General features: G+C 31.3%; 1 protein-coding gene across 6 annotated transcripts in view; it reads left to right on the top strand.

Annotated features, from left to right (window-relative positions):
- LOC125072271 (brain tumor protein) overlaps positions 1–12,567 on the top strand; it is a 135,287-nt gene that overhangs the window by 112,908 nt on the left and 9,812 nt on the right. The window contains exon 1 of one of the 6 annotated variants that reach the window (XM_047682824.1): positions 6,005–6,034. The exons of the other annotated variants lie outside the window; for them this stretch is intronic. The gene's annotated coding sequence lies outside the window, so the exon portion shown is untranslated. Of the gene's footprint in view, positions 1–6,004; positions 6,035–12,567 lie in introns of those variants that run through there. 6 annotated transcript variants of the gene reach the window in all.

Below are 12,567 nucleotides of genomic sequence, written 5' to 3'. Positions count from 1 at the left end.
CAGTACAAAGTTTCTACATTAATTGATTATAGTTTAAAGTACTTTATCTGAGTGTTAGACATTTATATATTCTTTATATACTGAAAATTATTAAAAAAAAAAAACAAAACGGAAATAAATCAAATATACTTATTGAATAATTTGATTTAGTCTTTAAAATAGTTGAATTGTTTCACTTCAAATACGAACTTATTCCAAGAAGGCCTTCCAGATAATTTTGAATCTAGGTGTAATCTAAGAAAAAAAAGGTTTCATGGTACATCTGGTTAGAACGAAGTAATAACATACACACACACACACATACATACAATAACATTGAAATAAATTAACAAAATTACAAAATAATTAAATTCCTAGAAATACAATTTAAAAATCCCGTGTGATTTAAAACAATAATACTATAAAACTAGTTTGAACAAAACGCTACATAAAGGAAAGAACGGGAAAGATAGCCTGAAGAGTCGGTTTATCCTCACGTGACTTCGTTCCAATAAAACAAAACTTCTATACATAACACTAACTACATGATAAATAGTTTAATTATATTCCAAATCATTGTTCACTTCCGAGATGACTTCTCGTGACTGGTTTAAAAATAGCAAATGGCTTTGTCGTTTTGAATTTGTATTCTAACAATAACTCAGTTACCAAAGAGGTTTTAATATTATAACTGTCATATAAAAAAATCATGAATTCTGTTTGTGTAATGTGGGAAATGAAAAAAATAATTTAAAGGTAAACTCTATACAAAAATTATTTAAAAAACAGGAAATGTTTGCGTCTTATATAATTCCTTGATTTTGTTTACATTTAATACAAATGTCACCTCGGTCGTTACGAGTAAACCACAATTTTAAAAAGCATTTTCCAGCTATCACTACACCGAGCTTTTCTATTTAAATTCAGTTGGCGCCATTAAAACACACTGTGTCGCTTTTGTTTAAACTAAAATACCTAAATGGTGCAATTTTCGCGGTATTACGCAATTAAGAAAATTTATTTGAGTCTTATAGTGCTAGTAATAAGGTCAGTTTTTCTATAAATTAATTATTAATTTAGTTTTCATAGCGTGTCGGTGTATCATCAACTATTCAACAATTTAATTTGAAAAGTAATGTATTTATCTAGTTCTACGAATTACTAAATATCTAAATATCGTCATGAGAAAAACATAAATAATTACACTAATTATTCAATATTCTTAATTTATAATATATAAGTATATCTTTTTAAATATAATCAAATATACAAAACCCACAGCCAGACTTAAACACATATGTTTATTTTATGAGTGTGTATTCACACAGACATACGTACGTTTTAAGTCCTCGTTCATCGGCCTACGGGTTACTGTCCGGTAGTAATAGAAACACTGTCTGCATATAAAATATTAATTAATGTGCATCAAAAGTATCGTAGTAAATGATTGTCCTGTTAAAACAACCATCATGTTTGAATGTCTGGCGTGTTCATTACATTACATAACTTCATTATATAATTTTATCTCATTTAAATATGAATATTGAATCTTTAAAAAACTTTACCTCCTCTCACTGTACGAACTTTCATTAAAATCTATACTGGCACGTACAGTTAATATAATAACGACCTAAATCGTATAACGAATGCACTAATAACCAACTAACTCCAAAATGAATTTAACGAAGTTGCTAAGCGCTCAGACCGACTACGTTCTTAATTTTGTCGCTTCATATTATTGCGGCTTGATGTTCAAATAAGTTTTTGAAATAAGAATGTATTTTTTTTTTTGTTCCATACACTAATTTTATAGTAAAAGGACTTATCTATTCAGTTTAGTTAAAAAAAATATACCAAACTTAGAGAGAAAATTAAAAAATGTTGAAGAAAAAAGTTTTCTGAAAGTATTACAATTTAAAATGTGCGTGTCATAAATCGCGTGCTATTGTTTTAGTTAACACAAACCAATAGAGAAGTTTTACAATTACGTCAACCAAGGTTCATTACTCGGCGATATTTTTAAAATTTACATCGCAAGACGTTTCACACGAACATATACAATCCTTTGTAAATAACTATCATGAAGGCATATAAGGTACTTTTAATAATTCAGTGATGCTCAAGCGATTTTTTGTTGTTTTCTATGTCTTTGGTACGCGGAAATTGGCGAAGCCACTTGTTGGTACTAGATCACCATTGCCCAGAGACATTGGCGAGTAATAAATTTCAACCATTCCTTACATCACCAATGCACCACCGACCCTTCTAGATAAAATGTTACATCTATTATGCCTGTAGTATACTGGCTCACACATCCTTCAAACCGGAACACTAAAATACTTCGCAGCTGCTTGACACTAGAATATATTCTATTGAGTGTGTGGTACACGAAAGACAGAAACTGCTCCCACCTGTAAACTCACACTTGCAATTTTTGTATACAATTTACGTATACTATCGTACATTTTACATTACATTAGCAGCCCGTAAATGTCCCACTGCTGGGATAAAGGCCTCCTCTCCCTTTGAGGAGAAGGTTTGGAGCATATTCCACCACGCTGCTCCAATGCGGGTTGGCGGAATGCACATGTGGCAGAATTTCGTTGAAATTAGACACATGCAGGTTTCCTCACGATGTTTTCCTTCACCGCCGAGCACGAGATGAATTATAAACACAAATTAAGCACATGAAATTTCAGTGGTGCCTGCCTGGGTTTGAACCCGAAATCATCGGTTAAGATGCACGCGTTCTCGCCACTGGGCCATATCGGCTCTTGTATACTATATCTTGTATACTATCGATTTGTCAATAATAGGTAATAGTTAATAGAACCAGCCACCGCTTCTTGTTAGTCCTTCTCGATAGAATCTACATTTTAAAATATTGACATACATAGTTCCTGAGAAAATGTTACCTAATCTTTTTTTCGCTTCTTCCTGTGCGAAGCAAAAAACTTAGGTTTAGGATTAAGGCAATCCCTCCCTTAATAACTTTTTTCGAATTCGCATTACAAACAAAAACTACATTATAGAAATAATCTCCTAGTTCGTTTCGTGTTGGAACTTGAGTCACGTGAGTCATGTATTTGTTATCACGAAGACTTAGGCACATACAATTTAAATTACAATAAACCTTAACTTACATTATGTATGACGTTGTACATATGTTGTAAGTATAATTTTATTTATAGTACAATTTACGATAAAATAACACATCCCACTACTGCGCAAAAGCCATCTTTCAAATTTGACTGGTTAATAATGGTATAAAAGTTCATACTCATTCAGGACTACAACTAGAATTACTATTTTTAAAAGTAATATCTTCAAACCGCAAACAATGATAATCACTAATACCACATAATAAGAACCGAGATGGCTTAGACGTGTGATTTCTTATAACCATTTGCGTTTAAAAACTTATTTTCAGTGGTAAAGAAGATATCCCATGGAAGGTAGATACTCCAGTACATGTAGCAGTTATCTATTCTACTACATACATATAGTATATAAGGCAAATTATTGTCATATAAAAATTCAATGAAATTATTTATTTACAACGCTACCCCAGCTGTTGTAGCCATTATAATAACGACCCATAAAGTAACACCCATTTGAAATATAAAAACAAATCGTTTAAAGCCGTATCGAAAATATCGTTAGTCAAAAAAAAATGACGTGACGCCATCTGTTTCCGAACAGCTGATCGAACGGATATTGGTTGTTAAGGATCACACACGGATACATTCGGTAACTGTTATACGGCTTTAACTTTGAAATATTTTTTGCATGCGACTGTACTTAACAGGATAAATAGTTGTTCATTTCAGTAATTTATTATAAACACATCGCATATAAAAATATATAATCATTTTTTTTAATTTGTAGAATCAGCATTAACTTTTAAATATTTTTTTGCACATGACTGTACCAACAAAATATAAAGACTTCAAAGAAAATACTCTTTCTCATTCTACGTGTATTATTCTTCTCTTTCCTTTTTAAAGTTTTCTATTTCCTTAATGAGCGCTTTTGGTGGAGTCCGTGTTCGATCAATTTCGATATTAATTAGCCTGTCAAGAAAAAAGACCGATAGTAAAATAATGACCGATATTCATTTTAAATAACTTTATGTTTAGGGGAGTTTTCACTTTCATTTGTTTTCGTTTCGTCAAACGATAAAAATTCGATTAGTAATACTGCCTACAGTATACATCTGCTACATTACAATTTTACACCAAAAAGATAAAATGCTGTACAATATTCACTTACTTTGAAAACACTGCTTGAAAAAAAAGTTACAGCGTGTTACACTTGGAACTTTACCACACTAATTAGTGAGGCATTAACTCTGTACAGCATCACATAAAAACACAAACACATTATCGTACTTATATGCCTCGTAGTTGGTTAACAAAACATTATTTTCAACATGTGTACCAAGCAAAAGTAATCTCAACCACCGAAAACTCGCCCGGGGCGATTTTGTAACATGTCGGAAAAGTTAACTTCAAATACGGATTGTGTATTGTTTGTCAAACAAATGCGAGTGAATTTGACGTTACATAAAACTAGCATTGTTGCAAAATATCGTGCATATCTTAAATTTAGAAGAATATTTTATATATGCCTCGAGAGCTCAACTGCGTAACGGCTGCTGAGATATAAAAACTGCTCCTGACTTGGGCTATTTTGATTTTAACTTCCAACAAAATTAATGCTCAACTGGAGGGCAAATTAAGCGTGATGTTGAAGTGCTTCCTTTATTCATTGTTTGAATTGTTAATTTATTTTCTAGTAGTTTTTTTCAGTCTATGGAATTATAACTTTTAAAAACTCTTCAAAACTTAATGAAGAATTTATTAAAATTTTGGTAAACAAACATCACTAATTTCGTCTTGAAACTTTAAATATCATCTAATTTCTTATTGAAAATTTCCATCAAAGAAAGTTTCTTAAAAGTCACCTTAATTAGCCGCTTGGATTAATTAAAAGGAAGTTTGTGGACAAATCCGAAGTAGAAAAAAGTCTGCTTATGAAAAACCTTGCGGATAAAATTAATTCTAATATCGGGATATATTTTTTAGTACTTCTAAAAAAGGAACGTCATTAGTCTGCCTACAAAGATTCCTAAAACTCGTTGCTTGAGCCTTGTCATTAATAGGAGAAAATAAAAATTGAGATATTTATTTTCACTACACTCAGAATATAAGTCAACCTAAGATCAAATAAAGAATAAAAAAATATTTTCCAAATAGGTAGAAAAAATCAATTATTCAATATTAAAATATAAACAAAACTAAAACGAATTAATTTTCTAGTAGTAACTAATACCATCACAGCAAAACAATAACAACAAATTAATTAATAGTTAATCCGCAACAATTGTTGTTTACGAGATTGTAGAGAACCATCCCCATGTAAACCCTTGAGTGTTGTTAGAGCCCACAAAGCAAATTCGTTATATTTTTTCTTCAAAAACATAACGTAAATTCGTCAGTATTAACCTTACCGCCGTATCTACTCTTATGGTAGTAAGGAATCAGCCCTTCAGCAAAATACCTACTGAAAGTTGGTCTCTGGCTTACGGTGTCCCCAAATAAATAGATACGCGAATGATAATGGTCGCTTGTGATGATTAGATGGACTTCTAAGAAACCTTCATAAATTTGAATTTGAAATATGAAAGTCTGACTAAGAAATTGTCGTTAATGTTCGAGTAATAATTTAAGAAGGGACAAAAATCGTAACAAAATTAAAAAGTCTTTGAACTTCTGCATTAAAAGAACCTAAAATGATTTAAATGAATTGGATATAAAAAAAAAATTATTTCCCATCCCTTTTAATAACTTGAAGTCTTTCAGTGCAGAAAGGCTATTTAAAAAAGCTGTAAAATGAGAAAGCTTTCATAATAAACCTTTTCCAAGGCGCTTTTGTGAAGCATTCGCTTTATATTTATACGTTGTTTTTGTGTAATGGGTTTTAATTATGTTTTTTTTTTCTCTTTGCAGGTAAGTTGTGGGATTCGTTAGAACATTCCTTCTAAATGGCTGAGGTGAATAATTTTAAATCGATACAATGTTTGCTTGATATCATCGCATTAGATCTATCTAATTAAATAAACATAATTAACACCGTATATATACATGTATACATTATATATTTTTATAATCATATCATCTGAATGAATGCTTGTTTCTGTTCGTACAATAAACTTTAAGAGACATATAAATCAAAGAGGCGTATTGATGTATTTAATACCTTTGTATTTGAGCTTATGTGTCTGTATGTATATTCTTTTCTATATAACTATTGATTTCAATAACAACGCGACGTTTTCATTAGGAACTTATCAAATAGTGGTTGCTATGCTACTGTTAATTTGTTAAATCAGACAATTCTCTTCGAAATACGAAATGTTTATTATCCAATTAAGGAGTATTTGTGCTCGTTTGTATCTTAAGTTTAAACGTAACACTTTGAAATTGTATAAATTATTAGATTTAACTAACGCGTAGTTTAGAGTTTGAGATTAATTTTGCTAATGCTTTCAAACGCTCGTCAGGTATTGATAAGTTTTATTTTATATTAAATTTGCTAAGATGGGTAATGCTTTCGGTTTCGAAATGGCTAAACTCTATCAAATATATAAGCTAGTAATACAAGCCTGCTAGACTTTCATTGTAAAAATAACTCGTAACGGCAACTGAAGTATTTATGTTGTAAAGATTTACGCTTTGAAAATCACGTCTAACAGATTGTTACTTTGAGTTACGGATAATTCTATAAAATACACATAAAATGTATTCAAATTCCCCAATAGAATTGCAAATTTGTCTGAAACGGATGCCAAATTTCATATTTGACATCTTTACGTATAGTACGGTTTAAATCTGCGACGAGATTTCAACATTTTCATTATGAATGAATTGGAGATAGTTGTTAATAATTCTGTACCTCGTTAGTAGATCCGAACTTTCTAGATTAACGAGAAATAAATTTCGTAGAAATATAAATTAACTTAACTTGATTTCATCGGTAAAGAGGTTGTTGCTTTTCTATAATAAAATATAATTCAAATTTCTTTATCCGTCATTCTCGTTCACATGATTATTTTCCTGAAAGTACCCGAGTTTTGTAGGTAGTGTTTTTTTATATTTCTGTTCTTAATTTTATTAAATAATTAATCGCAATTAGAGAAAATCGCATTATTAGAGAAAAAAAAATGAGATTACTACTGACTCCCGTACCGTCCGTACCGTCGTTGTGTCCTTAACGATACCATAGTTTTAGATTTGATTTGGTCTTATGAAATGACGTTTCACAAGCACGAGTAAAGAGACTTCTTGAAAAAAATATATTTCGAATGAAAGCTATTCAAATCTATTTGGAATTTTTATTTTTTTTATTTTTATTACCTACCGAGGAAAACACTCGAAGGAAACGTGACAAGTTTTCAGTTAATAAACCTTCAACGTTTCGTATTATAATCTATTACATACACATTATAAACAAAACAAAAGCAGGTATTTTGTATATTATTCCTAATCTACTATACATAAAGTAATGTAATGGCAGTTATATCGTAGCGCATGTACCGGCGTAGCACAGTTGTAGAACTGCTACGGGCTACGATATAATATGTCAGGAAAATACAATATGGCGTTTATACGCAATGCTATTCAAAACTGATTTATGAGTAAAGCTAATATTATTAAAACGTATATGTTGAATGCTTTGATTTTTTATAATAAAATATGAAAACATAGTTTTAATCGTTTTATATTTCGTTCATTACTAATTCATAAATAGTTTGAAAACAATAACGTCATTGTATTTCGTACCAGGCACTAGTTTAGGCCATAAATCTAATTAATATTTGCTACAACATTATTAAACATTTGTAATTTGAATATGATTTTATAAAACAAAAGAAATAAATTTGTCACATAAAATATTAATCGTACATTGTATTTCAAGCTTTGGGAAAAATTAAATATTAATATTAATTAATCAGCGGAAATTTTATTAATAATTACAAATTACTCCTCACAAGTTGGGGGAGGGAGAAGGATGGCTTCATGGTGATCGGTTCAGTATTTAAGATGTTAAAGCGTAACAAAAAAACAAACGAATTCACTTTCCATTTATGGGATTAGGAACGTTTTATTTATTAGAAAATATTTATTGATACTTGATGTTGTACGTTCATTTAGCAGTTATATTGTAATTCCGTCCCTTCCCATACATTATTTATATCGGGAACAAGATTTGCATCCCTGTTATTGAAAGACTTTCTTATTTTCTCATTCGGTATTGAACTCACTTCGCCGCCTGCCGACATAATTAGAATATTCAACAATGCCAATTTTATACGCAAAATTGTCAAGCTTTATAAAACTTTGCCGATATTAAATATATTTTTTTAGCTTTGACATATTATAAAGTCGATTTCAGGACACGCTGTATATAGTGACCAATTATGTGTGGGAATTTTAATTTTTAATAATAAAGTAATTTGATACACTGTATTGAAGGCGTAATTCAGACTTTTTCTAAAGTTTTTAAACAACAATTCTGTAAGCTTAATTAATAAATTTCTTATTCCATACTCTTTGGGCATTGTGCCAGAAACTACGTAACTAATTTTGTACCCCATATACATATATTTTGTTAATCTATTTCATAGTCTTTAAAATATTATATAAAGTAGGAGTATGTCCCTTATTGATTTTCGAATATTATTATTTTACTGTTATTACGTGTGCAAGTCACAAGAGTAGACATCTCACATATTACATTTATACACAAAAGTGCAATGCATCCACACCACACTAATATATTTACCGTCATTAAGAAAGGTATAAATGTAATTTCAAAATTAAATCCCAGTTTTTCCGGCACTCCGTGAGTCGTTTGAGTGGAACTATGACTTTCCCATTTAATATTCTAGTACTTGGAAAATTGTATAAATTCACAAACAACATTTTTGGGTTATTTCTATGACGCGCAATATTGTTTTCGTGTAAACAAATAATTATTATAAGTAAATTATGTACACATCTGATTTCAATATCCGCAATAAGTCTGCATGCCATTTAGTAGAAATACTCCAACGGCTTTCGCAACATAAAAACATACTAATCCTTACATTGTAAATTTAATTCCACCGATTATATATTCATACGAAGTCGCATGCGGAAGGAACAAAAAAAATCACATTAAGCCGCCGAAACTGCGATATGTATTAACGTATTACGTGACGTCATGAACGCCGTGTTGCCAGTGAAAAATATGTTCAGTGCCCGCGACATACTCATGAATTTTAACATTACCACGCCTCCGGGAATTTAAATATCACATGGCAACACTTCGGATCAGACTTTTCGGCCACGAGAGAGAATTTTTAAGGATATTTAAACTATATCAAAGTAAATGTTACTGGTAGTTTTCTTGACAAAAATCACCTTCGAAAATTAAATATAATTTTTATAAGATTTTTTTATTACGAAAACATAATTATTCATATATAACGAAAATTTAATATATGAAATTGAATTCTAAATAACAAAAAAAATAAATAAAACTAATTTACGACGAATCTAAAATACACAACACAACGTTAAAACATAAAGGGATTGTTGCTCAAGTTTATGCGTCAAATATGTTAAGATAAATATATGTTCTTCCAGGGAAATGTACCGCCGAAGTTGCTCGCACGTGTTAGAAATATGACCGAGACTTTTGGAAGTAATTTTTAGACTTCACTATTCCATATCCGGTGCTCGCAACAGATAAATATAGACAGTATTAAGAAGACTTTTTTTTAGTTAGAAGTTATTCTAGATATTTTATACATTTTTTTATTAAAGTGTTAATAAATCAGAGAGAAAAGTACCGCATTGCCAGCAGAGAATATATTTCGGTCGATTCCGCTACACGAGTAGGGTTACATGTATAAAATAAACAATTATCCTAATTAGGTGCGAAGTAGGAAAGGAAATCAATCTAACGACGTCCAAAAAGAAATGTAGGAGAATTAATTTAATCCTGGTTATAATAAATTGTGCGAAATTAGTATGTGTTGCTCTTAAATAATGTAACTCGCTCCACCTTACGCCTGTCGGATGACCACAATTCCTAGCCGGCTCTTCTGAAATACCCCGCTATTTCAATTGTCGAATATCTTCCATATACGAATTTATGCCTTAACACGACGTACTGCAGTTCATTTCACCTCACCTCGGCTGCTGATTTACAACAGTTCGGAAAACCTTTCGGGGCACCGTAATCTGCTTCGACCCTATCGCAATTAATGCGGTCCCAACAGAACAACTATCGGAATACAAGGATATAATTCCGCTTTACGCGTTGGCAATTCTTGATGATTTTTGAGACCATTCCTCCCCGAGGAGCTGCGCTGAAATCTGGCAGAGCGATGTTGACAGTGTCGGTTTTCAGTGAATATCCCAGAGGTATTCGCTCGGAAACTTTGACCAGCAAAGTTGTGGACTTCTTTGAGCTTGACGCGAAGTTGGTTAAGAAAAGGTCAACTACATGGGTCATTTGTAAATTTAATACGGACTAGTCACGCTCTACTTGTACTTTATATACCTAATGTAATATTCCCGTCATATAAATGTGGGTTTGTTGAATGTCTCCCTGCGGCGACAGCGCTGGTGCGAAATATCGCTCGTCTATTTTTTGTAACGACTACAGTCTGCGCTGTAAATAATTAAATTATATTGTATTACAAATAATAAAATATTGTATTGACAGTCAATTGCTTGGCTTAAAAACAATAAAACGTTGATGGTATAAAACTAAATAAAGATCGTTTAGTTCCTGTTCCTGTAGTATTGGAACACCTTTTTTTAGGTTTGTCGCCAACAATAGCGTCCAATTTTCGACAATTGTACTTGGAGTAGGAGCCGATACAAAACGTCTTAAATTGAATTTCCCTTGAAACTGATTACTTAGTGTAATTGTGTCATTCAAATGCTAAGCTGAGTCGTTTCAACACAAAGGAGAAAATAAATAATGTTTTTCTTGAAACGATTTTGAACAATCACTAGAATTTGGAAACGGAACGATTAGTGATTTATATTAGATTAAAGCTTTCAATGTACTTACTCGACTTAACATTTCAAGTAAAAAGCAAATTACTTCAGAGCCACTGGCTAAGGAAAAAACTCATTTGAAGCTTATCTAACACGCAGCACCAAAACCGGATGGTGTAGACACATGTGGCGTATTTTCGGCGAATATCCTGTGACCTCTGTCTAGGTTCGTACCCGCAATCTCTTGGATCATTCTAACCAATGGACCATTTGCTCGCGGCTTACTTAATGGGTCGTAAGAAAATTATTACTTACGTTACTTTGTATCACTCAAGCAATTATATTATTAAAACGTAATATGCATCTTAACTTTCTAGACAACATATTCTAAACATGAGTACATTAGTTATTCTACCGGCATTATAGCAAACATACATTATGTAATGTATATTCCGGTTTTGAAGGGTGAACGAAGCTGTGTAATAAAATCTACAAGGGATATAAAATTTTATTTCCAAAGGCAGCGCGTTGACGGTGCGAAAAATATTTAATAAATACATTTTATCTATAGGAGGTACTGATGACTTACCATCAACGCGTAATTTTTAGTTTTTCCCCTTGGTTATAGTACTTTTATTTCGTAATTGGATATTATATTAAATAATAATAATTAGCACTTTGAAAATGTAGATACTAATAAGTATGGATTTGTCTGATATGATAGATCAAGGGTATTTTAAAACTAAGGTGTAATTAAAATAAAAAAAAAAAACGTAACGTAAAAGTATCGACATATAAATTTTGCACGCCAATATGCGTCCTCACCTTTTAAGAAAAAAAAATGGCGTATTTAAGTGATATTTATGAAACGATTCTTTTTTTTTATTCGAATAGATTTTTAAATCAAATCTGACTTTCTTGGTCTTTGTCACAATGATGATTAAACTCTTTGAAATTTCAAGGGTACTAATATGTTAATAGTATATGTTTTGCTTATATATAGTTTGCATTGCCTTCGAAAACTTCATTGAGTCAATATAGCCAGAATATGTAATATAAAATCTTGAATAGATATAATATTAAGTTAAACATAACTCAATCGTCAATGTATAACCGATTTGCAATACCTTACCATACGATATACTCACGCAAAGATAGCCTTTATAGATAAAGGCGTAGAGGTGATAATGGAATCCGCTATTCAATGGTCATTATCTACGGCAGAGCTTTGTCTACAACTAATTTATAATACGAGCGCATTGCGTGTGTATTACACAAGACTTATTATCTACATACATGTAAAAATGTAGTGTAGTATGTTCAACAAGACATAAATATTACGACTTATAACAAAATGTATATTTTAATACATTATATTAATTAAAATATACGTTTGCGAAATGATATGATATGACATGTGTAGACTAATGGGCCACTTGATGGCAAGTGGTCACCACCATCCATAGACATTAGGGATGTAATAAATATTAATCATTACGTATGCGCCATCAACCCTGGGAAATAAGAT

Source organism: Vanessa atalanta, chromosome 21 (assembly GCF_905147765.1).
Source record: "Vanessa atalanta chromosome 21, ilVanAtal1.2, whole genome shotgun sequence".
NCBI classification, from domain to species: Eukaryota; Metazoa; Arthropoda; class Insecta; order Lepidoptera; family Nymphalidae; genus Vanessa; species Vanessa atalanta.
This window is presented reverse-complemented; position numbering and strand designations above follow the sequence as displayed.